We start from the raw sequence: 27,438 nt of genomic DNA, 5'->3' as shown, positions 1-27,438 counted from the left end.
TTAGGCCACTAAGGCTACAATAGCACTATAATACGAATTTTCAAGAAAAATATATAAGCATATCTGTTCAACGCAATGCTGAAGGACAACTTTAAAAAACTTTAAGATATTAGTAAAGCAAAACCATTTGTTATTGCAAATTTGCTATTTGCATTAAGTTCAGCTGGAAAAGGACAACTGAAAAGAGTGTCAAAGACCAGTTTGCATTGCAAAATGGAAAAAGATCATTAGATGCTAAAACATGAAAAAGATATTAATTCATATCCTATCACTATGAACAGATGCGATCCTAGGGAGTGGAATGCGACAGCGTGATGACGCTACTGCAGAGAGAAATTATATATGTGTGTGTACATGTGCATATGTATATAACACCTACAGTTGCTTGGCCAATACTGCAAGTAATTCCAATCAATGAAATGTATATTTTGACACATGGACATGAGTTTAAACACTTGTCAGACTTCGCTTATATTGTGCATCAAATGTTACTGTTAAATGCATGAATGCCATCTGAGACCCTTATAGCACATAGTCAAGAGGATTTGTCATTAGTGATAGTGTTCTAATTGCATTACTTTTGAAAAATAAAAAATGTCTTCTGAATATTTTGTCCTGTCTTGAAGTATGTTAGGTAAGTTGCACAGTCATTCTAATTAATTCTTCAGTCACTGTTGTAGATTCACCTCTAAATGAGGCTGTTCTAGAATAGGCCAACAATAAATCTGGCATCCTTGCTGATCTTGGTATTAACAGGTCAGCCACTGGCAATGAAAGTCATGCAGATTAGCCCCCTGAAATAGTAAATGAGGATAGTGGGTACTTGAAGTGACATATTCATGGATTACCTGATTAACATGAATACAATAACCCACACATTTTTTCAGTGTTGGAAAAAATGTTATATTCAGCAATTAATCATTACTCTTCAAAATCTAATGAGCCCTTAGGAAAAAGACATTGCAGTAGACAGCATAAGCGGACTAAAAATGCTTAGAGTGTTAGTTATTATCTTTTAAGCTAAATGAACTACAACTACTCATTAACATGTTCCTGCAGTAAGAAAGAAATGAGCTTGCCTGTATTGAGAACTTACCATTGGAAAAAAAGTGTAATGAATAAAAAATGAACTTATGTTAAGGAAATATAAATGAATGTAGAGAGGAACTGGAGTTTCAAGATCTAGTCCCATATTCCTCTGCATTCCAGGATCACAACGTTGTTAAAAAGCAACGTATTTTCAGTGTTAATCACGAGAGAAATGAAAATAAATGTTTGAATACAAATAGAGTTCTAAGTGATCTCCATAACGCTATTAGCAGGTATACCTAGGAGGTATATCATTACTGACTGTAGTTAAGCAAAGCAGCTAAAATTATCCAATGAGTAGTGATAAGCAGGAGCCACAAGAAGAGTGATCAAAAAAGGAAGTGAAAATGCATATGACAAATAAGTTGGTTGTGTCCTTCCCATTCATTCATGGATCAAACTATGTGAAGTGCTAATGGTTAACTAATACCCATACAATGCTTATGTTTTCTATATTGTATGTGACTGTAAGTTTAGCACATATTACTGCCATTGGAAACATATCACAAAGGTGCATTAGTTGTTTCTTTTTCATATCCCTGAGAACTATGACTCAATACCAACTGAAGGGGAAAAGAATTTCATTTCATTTCCCTAATTATAAAACTATGCAAATGGTTCAACTCTCAAGATGGTCCCAGAGTTTCAGCCTGCCTGCTCTCTGAGCTAAAATAATAGCATACCAGCCAAATGAAAGAGCACAATTTTCCCAAGTTTCCTATGGTGGTAGAGTTTTACAGTGTCTGAATTCTATTCTCAGAGGGAAAGGAAGACACAATTTGAGTGTAGTAAAATTCGTTAGGATATTCCTTTATCTGCACTTTAATGTCAATTTCAGTGCCTTTATTTCAGCCTTTATACAGAACTTCAGTTTTGCCCTTGAGCCATCCCAGTCAGGGAACCACGGAGTCACCTTTCATTATTTTGCTCCAGTGCTTCAAAACCATTGTGTTCAAAATATACAGAAATGTTCACCAATAGTGATGATTTTTGTTTCTGTAAAACACGAATGAGAAGGGTAACTTGGTAGTGATGAATATTTTTACCACTTTCAGCACTCGTCTTGGGAATCTTCCCTGTGGCTTTTCCTCTTTTTTCATGTCCTGGGAAACATTATGATTTTTGTAATGTGTGTAGTACCCCTCTCATGTCTGTGGTATGCTTAGTGTGTGGCACTCCTCGCCCCTACACACTATTCCAAAAGTCTCATACAGAATTTGTAGATCAAAAATAGAAAATTTCCAATAATGCAAGTACAACAGTAACCATTTATAAGCTGATGCCAGTCCACCAATTAAAATTACATAAAAATATAGTGAAAATACTGGTGCGAGGTAATATTGCCTGAAGGAGCAGTAACATTTGATAGATAGTGCAGAATAGAGTAGAATAGACTGGACAATTTCGAATGGGAGAGACATGCAATGATTATGTAATCCAACTGCCTGACCAATTCAAGGCATGTTTTTAAGGCATTGGCCAAATGCCTCTTAAACACTGACAGCCTTGGGACATTGACTACCTCTCTAGGAAGCCTGTTCTACTGTTTGATGACACTCTTGTTAAATAAATGCTTCCTAATGTCCAGTCTAAACCACCCCTGGTGCAGCTTTGAACCATTCCCATGCATCCTATTGTTGGATGCCAGAGAGAAGAGCTCAGCACCTCCCTCCTCACTTCCCTCCTCAGGAAGCTGTAGAGAGCAATGATGTTGCCCCTCAGCCTCCTTTTCTCCAAGCTAAACAAACCCAAAGTCCTTAGCTGCTCCACACAGGATGTTGCTTCCAGCCGCTTTGTTGCCTTCCTCTGGATGCATTCAATGACCTTGATGTCCTTCTTAAATTGGGAGGCCCAGAACTGTACACAGCACTCAAGGTGAGGCTGTGCCAATGCTAAATACAGCAGGATAATCACCACTTTTGACTGGCTGGTTATACTGTGGTTGATGAACCCAGGATACTGTTTGACCTCTTAGCTGCCAGAGCACTGGGGACTCTGCTGCTTTCTGCCTATTTAAGCAGCTATGGAAGAAAATAGTATCTCCTAAAAGCTACTGCTTCTATTTTCAGTTCTTCTTTGTACTAAATGTCACTGTCAGATTCTGAAACTTTTTCTTCAATATATTTTGAAAAATTGTCCTGACGTTGTATCAAGGAACAAAAATACTATGATGCACAGTGCTTCTAGTCATAACACCTGTTAGTCTTTTATTCACTGGCACCTTGAAACATTTTTTTGTCTCTTTCACATTTCTCTTTTGGCAGAAACTAATTGATTTCACAACTTGAAAACTGACAGTGACACTATGTAATAATTTTGTTGTCTAAGTATTGCAATGGAACTGAAAATAAGAGCAACTACTTTAAAACAGAGAGAAAAAAAAAAATCACAGCATGCTGTTCCTGGGCTGATTCACGAAGGCCGGAGATGTAAATGTCCTCTTTCAAGGCAAAAATGCACACTATATTTTCCATATGAGCGTGACTATGCTACCTCCCCTTGGAATTAGAAGTCAATATTATTTTCTTTATTAACTTCTTTGGCTTTTCATTTTACCTGCTCCATAATATAATTAGAACAATATCTAGTAGCAGCAAGATGAATCTGTAAACCTTGTTGTGCCAGATATACAGAATTGAGCACTGCGTGGGAAGTGTAATTGCTGAGCACTCTATAGAGCATTCACTGCTTGACTCCAAACTGGGAGGGGCTGCAAGCAAATTAGAAGAGTAGAATTAAAACTTATCTGGACAAGCATGAAAAAAAAAGAAGGCACTTTTTGTGAAGACAAGCGCAAAGTATCATGCTTTCTATGATAGGAATAATCAACTGCAAAGTAGAAGATGGAGAATGCCTGGGTTGGCTCACTGAATCTATCATTTTGCTGCAAACAGGAGGAAGAAAAATAGCAAACTCTAATGGGTATAGTAATATTCTTTTTAATATAAGCTTAACAGAAGTTTCAGTATTATCTTCAGGTGTGGGTACCAGACTGCAATACAGAGAGGAAATTTTTGGTTTGGAGGAGAAACAGAAATGAGTAGGTTAAAAAACAAGATCCCTGAGAAATTATGACAAACCTTAGGTTGTTTTGTTTAGACAATTTAGTTTATAGCTGCACTACTGAAACCAGCAAAACTATTTCTCATCAGCTGACTCATGAAAGCCATGAGATTGCTTTTATCCTGCCCCACTTGCAAAAGTCCCTGCTTTTGGCTTAAACTGGTTTCTACTAACTACTTTGCTTCACAGCTGCAGCAGGCAAAGAACAGGGGGGTTATCCAGGGCGAGTTGATGGGCAGGATAAACATATGACCTGGGATAAACTTGGTGTTTTTTTTTTTTCAATTGATGCACATTGAGAAAAGACATAGTAACTCTTTTCATATGTTCAAAATTTCTGCAAAGAGGAAGAGAACATATTAATCTCCATATTCATTGTTTGTAAGAGAAAAAGAAAGGACAGTAGCTACAGCATGAAAAATAATAGAACTCCTTTCCCAACCATGAAGATTGTTAAGCACTGCAGTGGGTACACTAGGCAAGTATCTGTCAAGAATTGTTTTGGTGTAGTTGATCTCGCCATAAGGTTTTTTTTTCTGAAACATCTATGTTACTGTGGTATTATTTGCAAGAGCCTGTGGGATCAGATCTGCCAGAGGAAGTCTACACCAGAGAGAGCTACGTGTTTCTTGTCTGCCTCTTCTCACGAAAATGAAACAAAACAAAAAAACAAATCAAACCAAAACCAACCAACAAACAAATAACCACACCCCACTTTTTAATTGTTTGAGATCAGTGAAAACCTAAATAGTAAAATTTCTACAATAAAACTTCATATATATGTTCAAATCCAGAAAATGGCTACTGGTGTCTGATCAGACACAAATTCTTTTAAACTAAATGCACTGACAATAAAGGCAAGCCAGTTACATACCTAGTGACACAAGCTATCCCAACTTGTAAAGCTTAGAGCTAGCTTTATTAAAAGCTTCAAGGACTTTCTGAAGTAACAGTATTGTTCTAGTTTGCTTGTATAAGTAAGTTTATTCTCTGATACATACAGAGCAATGCAAAAGAGCCTCCTGCAAAACTAGCCATGCATGACTATTTTCCTGATTGTATCTTTTCACAATGCCTTTGAAAAAAAACAAAACAGTTTCCTTAATATTTATTTTACCAGAGTAACTTTAAAAAAAGACATTTAGTCAATCAACCACTGATTTATTCTGGCAAACAGACAGCTAGATAAAATGATATTAAATAATAAGAAACGTTTATCATACAAACTGATTTTTCAAAACATTAAACTACACCGAAACTAAGTAGTACTGGTCTTTGCCTGGCATAGTGATTTTCTTAGGAATATATTCTAACAGAATAGTTTTAAATGGAACCCACTAATTTCTCCTTCCTACCACCTGAATGCTTTTATTGCCATGACAACTAACAAGTTCTAACTCCGGTTAAGGTTGAATGGGAAAAAACAATGTTTTGTAACCAGCTGATGTGCTTCCTAAGCGACAAGAAGGTTTTTCCATCCTGTTAGTGGCGTGTTTTTGCTAGTTAATGAAACAATGAATATCTGCTGATTAAAGGTATGTCAGAATCAGTAATTATTCCTGTAATACTGCAGGCTTATTATGAGAGAGAGAGAGATTTACTTTACCACTGAAAAACCTGTGTCTGGGTAGGGAGACTGAAGTGGAAAGAAACAGCTCAATCTTACTCAAGCTGGCACATGCAGCTCAAAAAAGTGGGAAGTTTGGGCTGGTTATAAGTCAAGGTGGGCCACAGGCAATGGATATAGTAATGAGAACTGTTAGCCCCAGAACCATCAAGGCCTAGATCACACAGTTAGTTAAGTGCCTATGCATGCCGCAAAACTGGTATTTTGGTGCAGCCAGGTGGAAAGCCAACATTTAACCTGTTTCAAAACCCAGGAATGCCTAGATTTCTTTTCTGGGAAATTAATTAGTAAATAAAAAAATCCTGATCCTTTAGAGGAGATGGCGGGGAGAGAGGAGAAGAGAAAATCCAGGATAATGTCAGATGGAAATGTTTGTTGTTTCCTTTGCTACGTTAGTTCCCATTTCTCTCTCAAAACCCCCACTCTCTGTCAATCCAAATAGCGAGGAATAATTTTCATTTTTTTGCAGCTAAGAAGCTAAAGGACTGAGGAGGATGGGATGGAAGATGAATTATCTGTCTCATTAACATAAATGCTTGGGGTTAGCAGAGCTTGCAGGGCTGTAGGAGAAATGCAGCGAAACACACATTTTAACAAGCCCAAAATCACATGCAAACTACTATTGAACCAGAACAAGAAAGGCTGCGGACAAGATGTTTAGAATCTGAAATCTGCATTACCTGAATTTGTCACCCAAATTAACTGCCTCTGTGTCTCTGGACTCTCAGCAAGAAGAAATTATTGTAGCTGCTAGACCTAAATGACAGCTGCTTTAAATACTGTGACCTTGCAAAGGAAAGGAAGGTAGTATTTTTAACCTAACCAACAGACTTGCTTAGAAATGCAAGTCAAAAATGATGTGCATCTTGCAAAGGGGCACAGGGTTTTCAGAGTGATCTGAGAAGACTGGAGAAGGCTTGTGTATGTAGGGGTGAACCTGATCAGTGCCAGGCCACCTTTTGCAATTCTCTGCTGAATTCCTTCTACAGCTTCACAACATCCTGTGTGAGTGTGGGGGAGAAGACTGGATGAGAAATACAAGACCATGTCTAGGAAGGAATTCAAGACAAGGGGAAGAAACAGGGGGAATCCACTATGTCTGAAATATACTTATTTCAGTTACCTGCTTAAGTCTCAGCTGACATAAGAAAGAATTAAGACTCCTTAATCTGGGTAAGGAAATGTGGAAAGGACCTGAAAAGAAAAAAGAGTAGGAGGGAGGAAGCATGTCTTAAGGGCTTGTGTTTTTCTGAGATATGCTTCTTCCTGGACAGTGTATTAAGTCCCTGGGTCTGTGAAATTCAGTGGCTTGTGAAGGCCCAGCTACAGGGTAATATAGTCGAAGATGCACCTCTGCTTTAATTATACATCAGCCTTTCAGGTTACAGCTGTATCAGTTGTGTTTGGAAGCCAGCAGAAGAAGGGTTAACTACCTCTTTGTGGCAAGAAGCAATACCCACAGCTGTCTGCTTTTGGGGCAGAGATTTTCAGGCTAGCAGTGTTAGGTCAGCTGTGAATAATGAATTAATTTCCCCAGTTCAGTAGAAGAGTAAAGGGTATTTATTGATTTATTTTTGTGAGAGTTTTTTGTAGAAGTGTGGTTGAGTAATTCTTGGTGTTTGCATAAGCTCTCCTCTGCATTTTAAACTATTCTCATCTGTCTAAACACCCTCATGTACTGCCAGTAGTTTGTAGAGAGCAAGAGAGAAGAATAGGACTTCTGATGCCTCTTCTTGTGAAGTAATCGTGTTTATGTAGATTTGGATATTGTTTTGCAGTCAGAATGCTACAGGACAAGCCCCATAAGAAGGGCAACAAAATGCTACAGACAAAGTTGACAGTTTAGGGGGATGTACAACAAGTGTATTTGTGGGGTTAGGCACATAATTTCATGTGCTTTTTCTCTTAGGAATCTTCATAAATTTAATGTATTATTTCTTCTGGAAGTGCTATTTTTTTGTGCCATACTTCCAGTTAAAGGCCTATTTTTAACCTGTATAGACTGGAAATAAAAATGGGTGAGGGAACAGGGATATATTCTTTCTTTCCTGAAAGATGAAATCTTTGACATCACACTAACCAAACATGATTAATCAAGTCTAGGAATAGCTACAGCGAGTGGATGAATGGAAAAAGCAGAATGAGATAAAGACTCTTCCAGTGAGAGAGAACAGCTGATTGAGGGCAAATATTAAAAATCACTGCTTCTAACAGAAGAAATAGGGCATTTAATCTAGAATTCCAGGAGAGCTAATCTAGTAATGGTGAGAGCTATTGTCACTCATTTTCTGATAAACACAGAAAAGAAGGAATAGTGGCTTTTGTCAAGATTAGAATGCAAATAAATGTTATATTTGCTTGCTTCAGCTGAACAACAGGGCTAGTAGATTCAAATCAATTAAATAATAAAGCAATAGTTGCCAAAGGAAGAGATTATATGCAGAAGGGGACAAACTTCAAAATCAGTGACAATGCCTGAAAGAAATCAGACATCTATGACAATGCCTTATAAAATATATGTCCAAGTGATGGTTGATACTGTCCCAGACACCAGCAATAAATCTACACCAGAGAACGTAATGTTTAGCATGTTTAGCAATGCACAATCCTGAAATAATGGAAAAAATCTAGTCACTTCATTTTGGAAATGAGTTGCCTTCTACTTTTTTAAAGGAGCTACAGCATATGAAGATCACTGAATTCAAACCTATGTTCGACTTTTATAGCCAAAAGATGGGCTCAAAGTGAAACAATGTTTTGAGACCAAAGAAATTGCGCCTTTTAAACTAGTGCCAGTCTAAGAAAATAATGGCAATCATCTTGACAACTGTAGAAACATAGATACATGACAAGTATAGCTTCTATAGTATAGACTCCTTTCCTTCCTTCAATTCGAGGTCTGGAGTCTTGGCTCTGTATGGTCTCTGCAAAGACCCTGTTAATCACCTGTCTTGCCTGTTTTGGATACCATGCAATATGCCACATCACTATCACCACTGTATAGGAGAAACTCTGGGCTTTTTTGCACTGCTGTTGCACAACTAGATGCTGTGGCTCTTAGCTCGTTATGCCCTGGGAGCAATGCTCTTGCCTACTCAGGTCTGTCTCAGTAAAAATACGATGTGCTAGCTCAGACCTTACCACAACACTAAGTGCATATGAATAATGATATTACAGACTGTAAGATAGCTAATGTCCTTCCACACACCTTTAAATATTGAATCTTCCACATCTTTTTTGGGAAGCTGTTATTGTTGACTTACTTTCATCTTGTGTGATTCGCTGTCTCCCATATTTTCTGTAGTACTGTTACCTAAGCAGCTGCTCTCTCTTGTGTCTTGGTCACCTGATTTATCCTCCTCATGTTATTTCCTTTGAAACTGCTTTGAAAATTTAAGTGTGGCCTCTTAAAATGCTTTCCATCCCACCTTTTTTGGTATCAAATATATTCCCTTCAACTTTTCTAACTATAATTTAAATGCCCTATTAAAAACATTGCATATAAAATACAATCACGGAAGCAAACTCCAGGGTAGGTCCCTATACCACAGACAACTGAGTTCATAGTTGACATTAACAATCCTGCAGAAAACAAAGGTATGTTTTGTTTGCAGTGGATCAAATGCTAAAATAAACAATGAATTCTTCATTATTTTTACTGATCATATATTTCAAAAGTTTTCTTGGAAGCTTCCACTGTGTGTACTCCTGGATTAATGCCATTCAAAATGAAAACAGAAGTTAAGACAAAACCTAAGTAGTTAATCAGCTCACAGCTAACTGAGGTTAAAGAGAGCTTGGCAAGGAAGGGAAGCCAGGCTTCCAAACTCCGAGGCCTGGTACAAGTTTTTAATATAAACCTGCTTATTCATCTTCTCTATAGCACTCATTGGAACTGAACTGATTGACACATACTGTTTTCTGGATGGCTTTAGATGATGTAGCACTGTCTCTAGAGACAGACATTCTCTCTTCCACTGAAGATAAGCTCTTCTCTCTACTGCTTTTTCTCAGAAGTTAAAACAGAGCTTCATGCTTACTTGGCAATGTAAAAGTAGCACTGCTGAATCTGCTTTTAACTCTTTAAATCTACTTCAAACTGTAAGGTTTTTCCATCCATAGCATTAACACTGCTGTGGAATGCTATTCTCAAAATTCACTGCAACTCTTGGAAGAGAAAATGATCATTGTGAGAGACTTTAGTCTTAATGACCTGTAGAATCCGCTGGGGTCTTGTTAAGCGTCTCTTTCCCAGCCTATTAAGATAAATATCAATACCTTCTGGAAATAAGATTTTCTGCAATGTGATAAGGACAGCACGGGCTTAAGTAAATCAGGCTATAAGCAACATGTTTGTTACAAATGTCCACTATTTTGAGAAATACTTTTTGGAAGAAAAAATAAATTTAAAATAGAAAAAGTTTTTTTTTTTTTTAAATAAATATTTTTGGACAGCAGACAGGTTATTCTATTACTGGAATTTCAGTTCACAAATTCTGTAATTTTTGCTAACAGCTCTGAGGCGAGAGAAGAATCAATATTTAAAAGAAGATATCACCCAGGACTGTTAAGTAATATATTCTTGTATGTATATTTTTCCTACCTGACAAAACCTTGTTTTCCCTGGTTTAAGGAGTTAGTTCTTGAAGACGCAGAACATTAAGCACTTGAGTACTCCTCTGGACTATAGGAGGTTGAGGAATGTATTGGAAAAGCAGCTATTGCAGACTTTTGGGGACTCAAACATTCAAATAGCTGTTCCTATGAGCAATTGCTGCATGAGCATATGTTGAGGTAAAGTAGTATTGTGTCCTCCCAGTCTTGGAAGCAAATACCCAGATCAAAGATTACCTCAAAGATTATCTCAATTAGTCCTAAGACACAAGCCCTAAGTATGACAATTAAGAGAGGAGTACTGAACATCTGGTATCTTATGATAATGGTCTCATCAGATATGAAAATTATGTGAGTGTATTATAAAATATATAGCACAAAAAATATTGAACTTTTAAAAGACAACATTTGAAGGAATAATGGATGGAAAGAGCTTGATTAAAACCACCTGCTGTTTACTGTGGGATGTTAGAGATGAATATGGTATATGGAAAAAAAATTACTTGGGGCTCCTGTATTGTCCAGGTGGGTATATTATGCTTTTATATGCTTCTCTGTGTATTATATTTGTTTGAATGAATTCACCTTATTGGATTTCCTTGTCAGAACCCACATGTCATGGCAAAAATTCTAGTCCCTGGCATTATGGTTTCTCAGAAAAGTTAAGTTTTAGAACTAAGTTTAAATATTTGATTATGGGAATACGAGACAGAGAATCCACATACTGCCTCATGCTATAAAGAGGGTTAAAATAATTGGTGGTTAAAATGAAAGGTTGATTATTCGATTTGTGTATGATGTTATATAACTTTTCAAAACCAGTGACACAGTGGGAAAACATCACTGAGTTGCTTGCCGAGTGGTAATGGCAATTCCAGATTTTTCAACATTTCTGGAAAAATCTAAAATGATTTGCTAATTAGTAGTATAGGAAGTATCTGAAAGGCATGAAGATCAACAGAGAATTTTGGTTTTTTAGGTACATTGTGAAAGTAAGATATGCCCTAGCCCTAGAGGGGAGTGACTTAGAAAAGGAATCACTTTCCTGCTCAACACATGGAGAAATGGATCAAAGAGACACTGAAAGCTTTGTTAAAGACAGAAGAAAAAAAAGTGTGGCAAGGCTAAAAAATGAACTAGTTATTTTGCATACAATATTTTAGACAAAGCCTTCGTCCCTTCTTAGGTAAAGCATGCCCCTTCTCAAGCTCAGAACTCTATTGTGTCAGAGTCACAGAATCCCAGAATGCTTGGGGTTGGAAGGGACCTCTGGAGATCGTCTAGTCCAACCCACCTGCTAAAACAGGTTCACCTAGAGTAGATGGCACAGGAATGTGTCCAGGCAGGGTTTGAATGTCTCCAGAGAAGCAGATTCCACAACCTCTCTGGGCAGCCTGTTCTAGTGTTCTGGCACCCTTGAATGTGAGTCCTCAAAGTCCTGCATATACGCCTAGAGGGATCACACTTGGATAGAATATGTCCACTGATAGAAGCCTGTACATGTGAATCAAGTCCTGTATCTTACTGAAATCTTATTTCCTAGCATTCTGTTAAGTAGAAATGCAGTTTGATGTGACAACTCCAAATCCTTGTTAGTCTGTGTCATGGAGGCACCCCATAGGTTAATTTAAGGGACAACAAGGTCCAAAACCAACCTTTATTAAACGGGTGAGAAACAGGGTTTTAGCACTCCAAAAGTGACTTAAATAAAGGTTCGGATATCAGTTGAGGAAAATTATTAAGGGGCAACAACTAACGCAACAGGCAATCCACAGAGTGCATACATGTGGCTTCACTCAAAACAATGCCGGGGCCGTCCCCCAGTCCCGGAGAAGTACACACTTGCCTAAACACGGTGCGGAATTATTTTTAAAAGAGATACACGTACTCGTAGTGAGTACGGAAAGTGTACACTCGCGATTCTGCGAGGGTAAATTTATAATACATTTGCAATCCTGTGAGGGTTAATTTACTTACACGTGCAAATGTGCACGGAATATTACACGTGCTTACGTGGAAGCACGGGAGGAAAATACACTCGCGATTCCGCGAGGAAATAATTTAAAGTACATGTGCAAATGTGCACGGAAAGTTACACGTGCATATGTGCACGGAAGGAAAATACACCCACGATTCTGCGAGGATTAATTTTACACGCGCTCATACGGAGCACGGAAAGTTATACGTGCATATGTGCATGAAAAGTATAAATATACTTGCAATCCTGCGAGAAGTTTTACTCACAGCCGTGGCGGCAAGGCAAGCAGAGTCTTCATCCCGGGGAGGGGGGCTCTCGGCGGCAGCATCTTGCTCGTGCTCCGAGAGACCCGCGGCAATGGGCGGAGTCTCGACGAGAGTCCCGTTTTTATACTGGCTGATCAGATCTGACTGTAGGCATTCTAGAAGCTTCTCTGCACCCCTCACACCAGCTGTGGATGCCCCTGAAGCCCCCAAACATCCCCCACACTGGCCGCAGGCGCCCAGCTGCTCCCTGGTGCCTCGGCACTCCCTACCGTTGCTAATGGCCCTGGCCAGGGTGCTCTGGGGCCAAACAAAAGAAGCTGTTAGCCTCAAGTAGCAGAGAGAGAGGGAGATGTGCCTACTCCTTCCATACTGAAGGAGGGAGGGGGGTTTGCATTCTGCCACAGTCTGCAAGTCATTGAAGATCCTATCCTATATTAGCTGAAACTTAAGCCATACATTCTAGTGTATGGAATCTTCAGCTGGATTCCCTTGTCTTTATAATATATTTCTTGTAGGTAAACGAGAGATCATATGTAATGAAGTTAAAAAACAAACAAACAAAAAAATTTTGACCTGTCTTCTTGTAGTGAAAGACTGAAAGGTTATTCTCTAGGAAATGTTGAGATAATTTGTTATCTTGTTCTATGAGTGTGCTGTTAAACAGCTGATTGGTTTCCAATGAGAGGTGGCTGCAGTGGTGAAATGAAATCAATTGCTTTGGTGAAATGATCCCCAGAGCTTGATAATTAATTTCATTTTACTTTAGGTTTGCATGATCTTTTGATTTTCTTTGGGATCAAAGGCAATAAAGAGTCGGAACGTTACTTTTATTTATTAGTATGGATTTTTTTTTAGCACCAAAACTATCTGAATGCAAAGCAGAAATTAAGAGATACAGAGAAATGAAGACAAATGAAGACTCTCCCTCCTCTCTCTCTCCAGCCCTCCCCTTCTCCTTTTCTTCTGGTGATAACATTTCATTCTTTTGGTCCAGGAAAACAAAAAAGGAAAGTGAAAAGTGAGTGCAGACTGAAATAACAAACTAGATGAAGATAAACCAAACCAATAATCTCTATTACTGCTTCTTTTTTAGGTGATATTTGGTTTAGGTACAGTCTGACCCTAAGGACAGCACAAGATAGAGAAAAAAGAACTAATATTAGCATAGTAAAATGAATATTAGCAGAGGATTAATAAAATCTCTGTATTTACCTCTAGACCTCACCTCTGTGACAGGATTAGTTTAAACATTACGTATTAGCACTGCTAGTTACATGAGGACAACAATATTGGCTGTCTCCAAAGAGAATATTGTAGTGGAAACCGTTATTTTCCTTTATCTTTTGATTTTATTACCTGTTTGGGTTTTTATTGTGTTGCTTTGTTTTCCACAGAGGAGCTCACATGAGTTTCTCTACCCAGTTCTTATAGAGAGAGAGTTTCGCATCCTTCAAAGTAGTAGAACATAGCAAAGTACATAATTGCTGATGTTATTTCCTTTGTTTTGCTTACAGACTTGACACAGCAGCATAAAAATTACTACATCTTTAACTTGGGCTGCCTAATCAGGAAATCTCTCCCAGAAGACTGCTCCTAATACATTGTATTGCAGTATTTAGAACCTAGAACTTACCAGTAAGATTATAAAGCTGTTCAAATTCGACAGCCTACCCAAAAGGCAGCTGAGATAAACATCACCACCACAGCAATAATGCATAGGCGCAAATACGAAGCCCTTGCCTTTGATTTACTGCCTAGCATTTCAGCTCAATATATTCTAATGTAGAGAGTCAAATTTTCAGGGAAATGAAACTATTTTCAAAATATTTCCTGGCTTCTTGGCATGTCAATACACATTTTTTTAATTAATTTTTACAAAAAACTTTCACATTTAGTGTTTGTTAATTAACATTGCATCTGTATTCATCACAGCTTTTTCTCCAGGGTTTGCTTAGCTTGAAGAGGCAATTTTTTAAAAAATGCCAACAAAGTATTATGACAAACCCATCTGCAAGAATTCCTAAGCTGCTGGTATTAGAACAATTAGAAAAGCTCAGATGAGCAGCTCTGCAGTGTTTCTTGGCTTACATACATGAAGGTCTTTACACTTTTATACAAAAACCAGCATTGTTACTAAACAGCTGGCCATTGCTAGAGACTCAAACTTTGACAAGAAAGATCCTCTAAGTTCAGAAACACCCTTAGATTTTGTTATCAAGAGAACACTCATTCTCTGCACTTCTCTCACTGGGGATCTGAAAGAAGGAATCTTGTATTACAAATAAAATAACAGTAGAAATGTACCTTTTTTCTTATTTTTGAAGGAAAAAATATAAGTATTTAATAGTTTCTTTATGTCACAAATCCCTCCTTTGAATATAAGAGAAATGTCCAGATCAGGTGGAAGCTTCAGGATGGGAGGATTAGAATGATGATGCCAGACTTAGCATTAAGCTGTATTTTAATTTTTGAAATTATGACCCACTACAGAATAGAACAAATTTAAGATTGAGTGCTGTAAGTAGATCTGGATAAAACTTTTTAATTGATGAGGATATTCTGAGGTGGTGATATTTTGTAAATGCCGTTCAGACATGTAAATGCCTGTGCCAGCTACAAGATGGTACATAATCAGTCCCCAGATATGAGATCTGTGCCATGAGCCAGCAGAGCTACCATATGTTGATGAAATGAGCAGCCAATTTGCAAGGTATAAATTGAAAATATGTGGATAGTGGTATATGAAGAGGAGGATTTAAACCTAAAGGGGAGGAAATAGGGAGGCACAGAAAGAAGATTTCCTCTTTTATAGTGAAATCATCATGATTCAAACATCATTCTCAAATGTGGGAAAATCCTTGTGCAAGAATAAGATTATTGCAACATATGCGATGCCTTCAATATTGGCCAGTATAAAAGATAAACCATAAATGTCCAGATTTTAAAAATATGAACAGTTGCAGCCTGAGCCAATTCTTCTCCCTACATCAAAACTAAGTCTCCTGGATTGCTGTAGCTGAAACTGTAGTAGACTCATGATCTATTTATTCATTAAAGAAGCAAAACATGCTCATAAGCTGGTTGCACATGTTCTTATAAGGGAGGAAGGCTGGGTTTCATGCTGGGTTCTTTCTTTAGCCTGTCTACATTAAGGTGTGCTCTCAGGCGGACAGAGTAAAGTCTCAGTTTCTTGCCCTGTTTGAGAGTACAGCGATGCAAGTATTATAAAAGAATGTAATGTATTTTAAATTTTTACCTGCAGAACAGGCAGCCTAACCAACCAGTTACAAACCCTATCAACCTGAAGTGTTGAGTTTAATGTCTTAATATAAAGGGTGCTGAAACACGGGAAATAAAATAAAATTTCTTGTTATAAAGACTTGAGGGTGAAATTTTCTGAAGGAAAATCTCAAATGGCAAAAAGTTTTGTGTTTTTTTTTTTTTGCATTAGCATCTCAGTATTCTGGTTTATTTCTATATTTAGGGGTTTTACCATATTTAACTTCTTTACTAAGACCCTATAATCCTTTTTCTTGGATGATTCTTGGGTAATTTCAGTAATTGCAGTAAGAGGCCACTAATCACAGAACCATTCCTTGGAAGGGACTTCTGGGAGTTATCAACTCCAGACTCCTCCTCGAGGTTGTACTATTACTAAGAGCTTGGTCCAGCCAGCCCTGGCCTCATTTGCTGCGTCTTGAATACATACAAAGTGTTCTCGCTGAGCAACCTGTACCTGTGCAACACTGCCTTCCTTGAGAAAAAGTTTATTTCTGATTTCTATATGACTGTCCTTCAACTTGTTTTTCAGTTATTACTTTCAAATTAATCCTGAGCTTTTGGAGGGGAAAAAACCCTCTTTCTGCTTGCAATTCTCTTCTGTTACCCTGTTACCAAAAAGCTGACAAAATCCTATTGTGGGTTTTTGCTTGTTGGTTTTTTCTTTCAGTGAATTTTGCAGTATAATCAGGGAATAAGAAAAAAGTAGTTACTTCTAAGAATTTTGTTCAGCTATACAGACCACAAACTTTTTTAGGAAGTAAACAAGTGGAAAAAGGAAAATTAACAGATTTTCAGGCGCCTTTTTAAATGGAAATCAAGTTTTTTCTTTCTTTACATGCAAGGGACATTCATAGTGAAAATTTGTATTTTATGTTTTCAATTAATAGATACAGTAATTAAATACTTGCAAAAAGAGCTTACTAATTGGTCTGAATATCTATTTATCACTTAGAATAAGATAGTTGAAAACAGTAATATAGAAATCCAAGTGTAGTGGATAATCTAGTACCAGTTAGCTCTTTGAAATTTTTTTTTACGTCTTCAAAGTGCAGTACATAAACTAATCCTAACTGCATCTTGTGGGTACAGTATTTTCAAAAGAACTAATTACTGGTGGCCTCCTTGCAGCATCTGTTCTTTCCCAAAACTTACTCCTGTGCTTCAACAAAGGAGAGAATCTGGCTGATTTCATCACAACGAATGCAAGTCTACTAAGGCATACAAATGACTTCAGAAACCCACTCCTTGCCCGTCTTCACAACAAGGTAATCTCAATGATATATATGGTTTTGGAAGGTACTCTGGGTTTAAAACAATTCCTTTTGTTAGAATCCTGGCTATCTGACCATGTAGTTTAAGATTTTTATTTTTTTTTTACGATTTCTCAATCATTCTATATTCATTAAAGACAAATTAAGAGAAACTTCCAGTCAGGACTCTTTTTTTTAACACATCATTAGAAGCAAAATGGGCCTCACCAAGTGGTGGAAAACCACCTGGGTGCATGTTTTGCAGTTCAGTTATAGAGTATGTGTCCAGAAGTTTGTGCTTCTGGTTTATGTTTTGTCTGAAGCTGAAACTCTCAATAATCTGAGATCTATGATACTCCCACACAGAGAATACAACAGTCATTAATCTGTAAGTAATGTCAACTGTTTGTCCTCCAAGAAACACTGTAAACAGCTGACTTCAGTATGTAAAGGCTGTAAAATCCTAGTAACTGTTTACGTGATTGAATGACATATATTTAAACAAACCAGGTCCCCATCTAAGTGTTACCTCATTTTACTTCATTGTGGATACTCTGGTCTGAGACATTAAGACAATATCCATGCAAGTGGCTTGGAAACTTGCAGTTTATAAAAACAAAGAGAATTTTGAGAACAGGTACACTGCAAGCTGGCTCCATATATCTTATTTTCTGTTGTCATTGGAGAGTTCTTATTTAACAAACAAATTCTATTTGACTGTTGAAACAGAATGAGACATACAGGCCTGGGCAATACATTGATCTAGTCTTTCAAGATTAAGGCTGATGTGAAGGTCAGTCATATGTCCTTTTCCAAGGTATCTATAAAATGCTGACTATAATGACATGTGTGTAATCTATTTTGGAAAGAACAAAAGGGTTTTCAGATTTCTGATTATAATCCTGTTGGAGGTTTTAAAATAAATGTGGTTTTGTTTTTGTTTTGTTTTTAATTGAAACAGAGTTTTATACATTAGCATCCTTGTAGCATTAGCCACCAGAGACAATTTTTGCCTTAAGTGTAAATGCTGACAGAATCAGAGCCTGCATGAATTTTTTCCTAATTTGGTGAGATTACAAGGGTAGCGGAATGTCAGGCTGATGCTTTTCCTCTCTCCTCAGAGAGCGGAATAGGCCAAGATACTCGAGAGATGTAACTCCAGTGCCTGTACTGGACTGAGTCATGAGTAACATTCATTGGTCAGGAGTTCTATTATAAAAAGGCAGGTACATATAGATATACATAGAAAGAACAGATTAGTTCAGCACTTAGCAGTTTAGCAAAATAGATTTGATTTATATAGTCCCAGCTTGGGCTCAAAAGAGCAAATATGAATACTTGGGAATGTATTTCTGGGTGTATAAGGGGTATAGAGGAGTGGGCAGGGAAGAGCTAAGAAGCTCTGCAAACAGACAGCTAGTTCCAAAGCCGGCCATGTCAAAAAAAGTTAGGGAAGAGGTCTGTTAGCATCAGAAACATAGACTCTAAGAGCTTAGTTACAAGCATCTACCGCACAATGCTGCTTACTCACAAAAATCACAATTTGTGGTTGTTGTAGCCAGGACTAGTCTCTCTTGCTGTGTGGGAACTAGTTGTGATTTGACCCAGACGATGGATTGAGGCATTCTGAGTCCTGGGTAGCACCACTCTTGCTACTCTCAGCTAAGTATCTGCGATTGTCTTCATGTACAGACATGTGACTGCTATGCCTGTGAGAGATGAGTAATTTCTTTGAGCATCTTATTAACTCCTCTAACTTCTGCTAATGCAGATGGAGACTAAGGCATACAGAAAGGAAAGGAATGCATCTAGGCATCCATCCTTAATAAAGATATTTCTTATCCTGCAGACATTTTTACTCTTAGGTGTATTTCAGAGAAAATGAAAATGACACATTTCTAAAACACACCTGCATCTACTTTGCTTCCAAAAGAGCATCAACCTTTTTATCTATGCACAGACCCCATGAACTGATTGTATACAAGAGCTGAGGAGCAAACCTGAGATGCTGATCAATGTTGATTCTTTAGTGAAGTGAGACATATGCAGTCAAATTAACATATTTCCTTGAGTGTGGCGTTTTTAAACTTACTAAGCTCAGTGCCATAAAAGAAAAACACTATCCTCTCCCATTCATACTCTTAGGCCTCAGTAGTCACATTTCTTCTACTACAAAAGGTTGAAAGCCAAGGGCTGGTAGTAAAACAAGACTGGAATGTGAAAAGCAGCATGGGAAATGTTGAGCACAGTAAGTACTGGTGAGAAATTTAACATACGGACTTTGTAATGATATATGGGATTACTCTGGTCTAGGATCCTGTCTCCTCAATGATCAGCACAAGCTGATTCAGAGGATAAAGCCAGCAGCTGGTACTTACATGAGACAGTATCTTCAAGAAAGGTTTTCCTTTTTACGCACAGTAGCTAGAGATTGCAGAGGTTCTTCAAATGGCCTTGTGTTTAAAGGCTCTGTTGCATATTTCCAAGAACTGAATATCTTGAATATCTGCTAGATATTCAAAAGTGATTCAGATGAGGTCTCTAAAGAGAAAAAGTAGCAAGCTTTTCTAAATATGATCAGCTCCTACAATAATAACTGAACATCAGTGCCAGCACTAACAAGAAAAACAGAAGGTGTTAAAATGAGCTAGAAAGCTTTTAGGCCTATTAGTCTCTCTGCCAAATGAACAGCTTTAATATGCAAGCTTTAGGATGCTCATGCAGTTAACCCAGTATGTTTTATAATGCTTGTCTTGTCAGTGAAAGATAAGGACTTCAATACAATAATACTGCTTTTAGTGAAAATATCTGCTATTTCCTGATTGCTTAACAATTCTGATTTTCAATCTTACAAGAATTACAAGTGAAGGAGGATTCCTATGCAGCTGCTTCAGAAATTGTCTGTCTGCAATGGCACATTTGTTTTCCATCTGAGCGTTCACTTAAATTGCATTTTATCGCTCATTTATATTTCTCATCTAGATGATAACATTGTGCACACTGATGCAGTTTCTCATGCTATCATCCACATGACTCTTTCTGTTTTCAGTTGACATGGTATTAAGGTAGAACACATTCTTGTTAACAGGAATAAGCACCAAGGTGGTTGGGTGCCGCTTTGAATGAAGACAAATGGAGGGAAATGTAATGACTCTACACACTGCGAAGTGAAGAGGCTGTCTTGATGTCCTGAACTTGATTGATTCAGCCAACAGTTGCTTAAGGCACTGTATTATTAACATATCACTAAGATTTACATGGTAAAGGATTCCCTGAGTCTGATAGCTCTGGTAGCACTCATGTCTGTAAAACCTAATTTTACTCCTGGGTAGGTACTTAGTTTAACTTATTTCACTAACATATGCTTCTTGGAAATAATATATTTGCGCATAATATTAGTTCCTTAAGTCCTTTGAAATAAAAACAAACTAACAGCTACCAGAATGTCCTGTGAAAACAGCTGTCACAAAGACCGTGGCCAGTTCAGAGAACAGTTTTCAGTGAAACTGGCTGTGAGATCACAGTAAGATTTTCTCTAGTCCAATCTTTATGCACTGCATAACTTAAACAGTCAGCTGCTAGATGGCACAATATACTTCCAGTTGCAACAGCCATTCATACAAACACTATGTTATGCACAAAGAAAAAAATAATGATAATGATTTTTATCATGGTTAATGGAGCAGTAGAGTTCAACATGGTGGTACAGCATGTCCGCACAAAGCTTTTTGTGTTCTTTTTAAGCTTGCTAAGACAGTTAATTTGGAAGGAATTCTAGCAGGAAATAAACTTTAATACTTGAGAGATGGTTGAAATAAAAATACTTTAAGGCAGCATTAAAAAACAGTTGGTAGCTCTTCAGTCGTTATTTTGTTCTTTAACTGCTAAGATACAAAACCATCACTGACTTTATACTCCCAAAGATATTTTTCTTATTTCATCAGTACTTCTTTGTGTCTTCTAGCAATTGACAGCACTGAGAGTAGATCTATGTATGTATATGGACAACTTTTTCTAATATTTTTACTCATAAGTGTTGATAAGGTAAAGCATAAAGATAGCAAGGATGTGTACTCTGTACCCCAAGAACTTAATTTCTTTCTTATGTAAGTTGGGACACCCATTTTCAAGAACCCCATGGAGAAAGGACTTTGTTGAGACTTTTAATTTAGGCAGTGAGTTTTATGTGTTGTGCAAACACTGATTCAACCAAGGATCAGACTTTAAGAAAAGCAATCTTTTAGCAAACATAAGAGACACTGAAAACTACTCCTTTGTGTATCTTTGAGGATAGGCAAATAATGCAAGGCAACAAGTCTATAGGAAATTAATTGGTCCACTTTCTGTGGCACACTGACTACACCTACTATTCACTTTAACTGTCTTCTTGTATTGTGTATAAAGTGCAAATATTAGAAGTGATATGATCCTTATAACCATGACTGGAACTTTCTGTCAGTTTGGAACATGGAAGAGAACTCAGATCCTGAGAATGTCAGTCATTTAAAACAAATGGCATTAAAGATGAAACATGAACTCATTTTTCATCCACTCACAAATGTTACTTTCTAGGACTGCTAGAATTCATGTTACCTGTGACTAGCAGTTATAAGTTATAAGCACACTGATAAGAGAGAAGTGCAGTAACAGATCAGTAGTACTTAACAAGGAACTCTTGCCTGGTCCAAAAGTGAAAGACAAAAAGTAGAAGCACACTTGAGAAGGAATACAGAGTAATGTCATAGACATGTGGCAAAAGACCCGAGATTAATTGCAACTGATTAGTTTAGATCTTAAGGACAATGACATTTTTTTAGTAACTCCATTTAAAATGAAAGAGGAAAATAAAATATAAATCTGATGTTGAATGGATAAAGACAGGATAGCAGATAGTAAGGAGTAGGCTTATGCATTCAATACATTTTTATATCATTTGTCATAAAGGTTAATTATGAGAGGTTCATTATTCATTTTATTTAAAAAGAGAAAAGCAGACCAGAAGTGCGAAGAACCATTTTGTTTGTCTGTTTGTTTTTGATAAATTATTAGCACACAGAAGATACCGAGATAGCAAGGCCTTAGATTTTTTAGGCAAATTCCTAGTGCCATCTCTTACACCATTAAGGAAAATACTGCTTAGAGCTGGATTTACTGTGTGTGGCACTGAGTCAGGAGAAGTAAGAAGGAAGACAGAAAGCTCCTGGAGTTCAAAATCAACTAGACAGAGGGGTGGATTTGGTCTGAAGGCTGTAAGAAAGAACTCAGCACTAAGTGCTAAAGTCCTGCTTGTGGAAAAGGAAATTAAATGTGCAATACAGGTGATGTCACCATCCATCAATCAGCAAGGTACAAAAGGATTGCAGCTTATAATGTGTCACAGACTGAATATGGGGCTAGAATATGAGGCTGTTGCAATACAGTGTCATATGTAAAGCCTGGAAGTAATTTCTCCTCTCTATTCAGTACAGGTGAGGTCTCAGCTAGCTAATTCTGGCACCATGTTATTTTTTAAGAAGACATGTGGACTAATTAAAGAGAATCTAGAAGATAAATGATGAGAACTGTAACAAGATTAAGAACACTTCCTATGAGAAAATGCTGAAGTGATTTCAGTTGGCTTCAAATTGTTTCAGGGAAATTACGTCTCTGGATATTGCACAAGATAATACTGAGTTTAAGGCCTTGCTTGCTGTGGTTGGATAGTATTCACTGAGACTGAAAGAAATACCCTCATTGACATTAGTGGCTATTCAAACCTCAGAGGAAAGAAAGCATCTCTAGCTAATAGACACAAGTATTTTTGAAAATGTGGAACTTGCTGCAAGTTATAATAATGCCAGTATGCAACCAGCATTACAGAGAAAACTTGCACATGCATGTATGACACATACACACAGATTAAAAATTCTAGCCCTGAGAACACCTTTCAGTTGCTCTGTTCTCTGTTCTTCCTGTCAAAGGTTAGACAGCAACCTTCTGCATCTACAAAGGGCATTCAGAGTCTTATCATTAAAGTAATTGTCACAGTACTTCAAACTTGGCTAAATATTCCTGTTCCTGCTACTGATTCTAAGCAAGCCAGCTGCTTTACCCAGAGAATACATATCAGAGACCATAACTACGCATGCTGCTTTGCTGTTTATGACTATTTTTTCCTATGATCACAATCTTTGCTTTAGTCTATTTTCAAATACCTAAATAAAACAGCCAAAGCGAGGAGCTGCCAACTGATTCTCCTGTGGTGCATAGTATTCCTTTGTGTGCTGAACAAGTCTGAAATGCTGACCCACTATTTTGAAACTTACTTTTTTAGCAGACTTTCTTCTCCAAAATTTTAGGCCAATAATGAGCAAGCAATGGAGTAAATAAGTAGGTACTTGACTAGCCAGAAAGTGCAGATACTGGCCTGTTTCCTGGGGCTGACTTTATATTTCCCAGCATGTGTCCACTTTAAAAGTTATTGAGGGGGATTTGGACTTCCAGGCCACTGCAGAATGATCACTGAACAGGCATTTTCTGGAGACAATCACTGTTATTATGGCCCTGACTCCACATCCTTTGAAGGCACTGAAGGACTGGTATTGATTTTTGAGTAGCATTTGTAAAGGGCCTGTTCAGCTGACAGCAACTCGACCGTATCATTAGACTATCTAAGGGATTTTTCATCAAATATATTTTGAAAGGTAACGCTAATAGAAGAACTCTTACCCTCTGAATCAGAAGATGTATGTGTACCAGGGTTAGTATTTTAAAGAAAAGAACTTCAAGAAAACAGCTGTTAAAAGGCTGTTTGAAGTTATGGATCACAAGCTAATCCTTGATTTATGAAGGCAGCACAGTAACAGTTTTCTAATTGATTGATCTGATTGTTTTCAAGGGTCTCGGATTCTTAATATTCACAGGAGTCAATGAATGGCAAAAACCTATTTCTTGGCTCCAAAACAAAGTGGACCTTCAGAAAAAAGAGTGTAACAGCTTCTTGGCCATATTCATTGCACTTGTGGCCTCTGATAACAAAGCATGTTGAGTCCCATGCTCACACATCTGAACGTGTTGCAGAACAATTCCTGGGACTTTTGTTATAGGATTTTAGAATCAGGCCAGACTGAGGTGACATTACAGTAAATTTCACCTATACTTAGTTGAGCACTGATAGCACCTCAGCCTGAGAGTCTGTCACTATTTTATGAGCAAGAATATTCCCACACCCTAGTTACAAACCAAACTTTAAAATTTTAACTTGGAAACAATGGTATCTGTATCTAACAAGTAAAGACTAACTTTTTTTTTTTTTTTTAATTTCTGTTTTCAAAAAATCAAGCACACAACTTCAGCTTTGTCTTTAACCTTTGATCAGTTTTAATCTCAGGTTCTCATTCAACCTAACTTATTGTTGCAATAAATAGAATCCAAACAAGAATACTATTTTTTTTGGAAAGAAAATACATATTCCCAGCGTTCTACACTCAAAATCAAGTGAAAACGTGAGGAAATTAGTTTTAGGACTTTCCTTTCTTACTACAATCTGTTTGTTATCTTGACCACCATCTTAGCTATTAAGTTTACCCAAATACCAGTCATGTATTGTTGTAGTTGTTACTGACTAAATGCTTATGAATAACTTCTCCAAATTTGTTAGGAAGTGACAAATATGAACTTTAGAAAGCTAACAAATTTTTATCTTTATGAGTCTGGAAATGCCCTTCCAAAGGACACAGAGTTTTCCATGAAGTTTGGTTTTAAGAAGTCAAAAAGCTTTTGAAAACACTTACTTAAACCACAAAACTTTTCATGTGTTTTCCTTGTAAATAAAGAAAATGTAGTGCAGAAGCATCTTATTTAAACTATGCATACAAATATGCATGAATGCCACTTGAATTTAATTTATCCTGACTTAATTTGAACTAACTTGATATGTCTTTTGACACAAGCTGTACTGACTAATTGTTGCTTATTTGGGTGCACTATATCAGTGAGCATGGCAATCAAAAGCTCAGCCAGATGTTCCTATTTTCTTTGATTGCCCACAGCCTTAGGTATGAAGAAAAGTCAATCAGTAAAATGATTCTTAGCATCTGTCAAGGTACTGATCACATTACTGCAATAGCAGTCGGAGAAGCTGAATGGCTCTGATTCCCCTTTTACTTACCCTGGCATCAGCCTTCAGTAGCTCTCTGCAGTCTTGGTTTGATACCATCACAAAACATGGAAATGAGGTGAAGTTAGGGCAAAAGTCTTTGTAAGTAGTTGATATCACCACAGTGAAGAGTGAATGTACTTTTTCTTCGTATTAACTTGTATTTATGTAAGTCACTTCTATGAAAGTATCTTTTGTTTGTTTCATACTGGCATATGTTTATGGTGAGTTATTGACTGAAGGGATACTTTTTCCAAACATCATCTGAAAGCTTTTAAGCAGCTGAAAAATGAAATGTATTGCACCTGTGTGCAGGAAACCTAAGCCTACTGAAACAGTTTCTTTGGATTTACTTTAAAACTTTCAGAGACCTGTAAGAGACATCAAGCTTTATATCTACTGCACAAAAAAAAATTTTTCAATTCAATAGTGTTTTCATGAAAGCATACACAGAAAATTAGGGTTTTTTTTGTGTGTTTATTTTTTGTGTGTTTATTTTTTGTGTGTTTATTTTTTGTGTGTTTATTTTTTCCAAATATTCTGAAAGCATCTAAATTTCATTTATTTTCAAGAGGGATACAGCTCAAAACTATCTTAACCTTTCTCTTCTTTCATCCCTAGATATGTGAAATATGTCCTTGCATCTCCTGCACAACTGGATCCTCGTTCATTAAGGGTAAGTCATTTTTTTTGCAATTCAGACAGGAACAATGGTAACAAGGAAGGATGAACAATTTGTAACTGTGCTAATTTAAGAATTACCATGGTCTGGAGTTCTCCCCTGCTCAGGAATGTTTTAGCTTACAATCCTCACCTGCCTGTCTGGCAACTGAATGCTTTGAACGAGAATTATCATTCCATTTCTTTCCCTAGGAGACCCTTAGCCTAAGACAACTCACATCTAAGAACTGAGAGAAAGAGCGCCTAGAGTGCCCTAACTGTTAACTGGCTACTTGTCTACGTGTAGGAGTGGTGCAGATCTCTTACTTTGTTGCACCTATACATAGATACATTCTAAAACTGTGAACACAGATCAGGGTTGTCAAACTCACTTCACTCAGGGACACATCAGCCTCGCGGTTGCTTTCAAGGAGCCAAATATAATTTTAGGACTGTATAAATATAGGAGTACTGTATAAATATAGGAGTAGTTACATTTATACAGTCCTTTGACTACAGTTGCTTTGAAGGCAACCATGAGGCTGATGTGGTCCCCAATGAAAATGAATTTTACAACCCTAACATAGAAGCATCCTTGCCGTGGTCCTTAAAGACTGAGGACAAGGGGATTAATTACTTTCAGCTGTTTATCTCAAAAGTTGTAATGAAATGTCCTTTGTATTTCAGCAAGTGCAAAAGCAGACCCGTGAACAGTACCAGCACTGTGTACTGATTCTCCCTTTTGACTAATGAAGTTTTTACTTCTCTTTTACACTCCTTAATGGGTGTCACGTCCAAAAGATTATTTAACTGACAGGTGAAGATAATTGAGGAAGGATTCTGGAAATATTATTATGAGTGATGAGCTCCATCAGCAATTAATTCAGGAATTATTTTACTGAAGGAAGCTTCCAGAATCAACCACAAAACCCTGAATATGGCTTAGCTTTCAATCAAAGATTTCAGAGGAAGAGATTACATGAAAGAGGAGCTACTATATCCACCAAAAAGCTGCTTAATATGACTCACGTCTCAATGGAAGAGATGTCAGTGTAAAAACTCTTTAAATGGTGTTTCAAAATTAAAGACACACATTCCTTGTTAGTTCACAGAGTTGTTTAAATATGGTTAGCGTTTGCCTGCCTGCTGTTGGAAGTCCCACCTCTACTCAGGTTTTGCAGAACTGTGCAGCTTGTTCTACCACAGAAACGCCTAGGTAAGGAAAACAACCCCCTTTTTCCCTTTTACTCTTTAAAAACATTTCTTGCCTTAGGTTATACACATCCAGCTCTTCAGAGAATAATCCTGTAATCGGTGCTAACTCTTGGGAAGCAGTTGCACGGTGTGACAGTGGAGGCATCACTACCATTGTACACCAATGACAAGGAGTCACAGCACACACAATGGGTTCATGTGTCTGAAGGAGCAGAAAGCAAGGTTCATATTTGGTGTTGCGGGGTTTTTGTTGTTTG

General features: G+C 37.4%; 1 long non-coding RNA gene across 2 annotated transcripts in view; it reads right to left on the bottom strand.

Moving 5' to 3' along the window:
- The window catches only part of LOC110362004 (uncharacterized), a 52,307-nt gene that overhangs the window by 24,078 nt on the left and 791 nt on the right, over nt 1-27,438 (bottom strand). The window lies entirely within an intron of this gene.

Source organism: Columba livia, chromosome 8, assembly GCF_036013475.1.
Source record: "Columba livia isolate bColLiv1 breed racing homer chromosome 8, bColLiv1.pat.W.v2, whole genome shotgun sequence".
NCBI classification, from domain to species: Eukaryota; Metazoa; Chordata; class Aves; order Columbiformes; family Columbidae; genus Columba; species Columba livia.
This window is presented reverse-complemented; position numbering and strand designations above follow the sequence as displayed.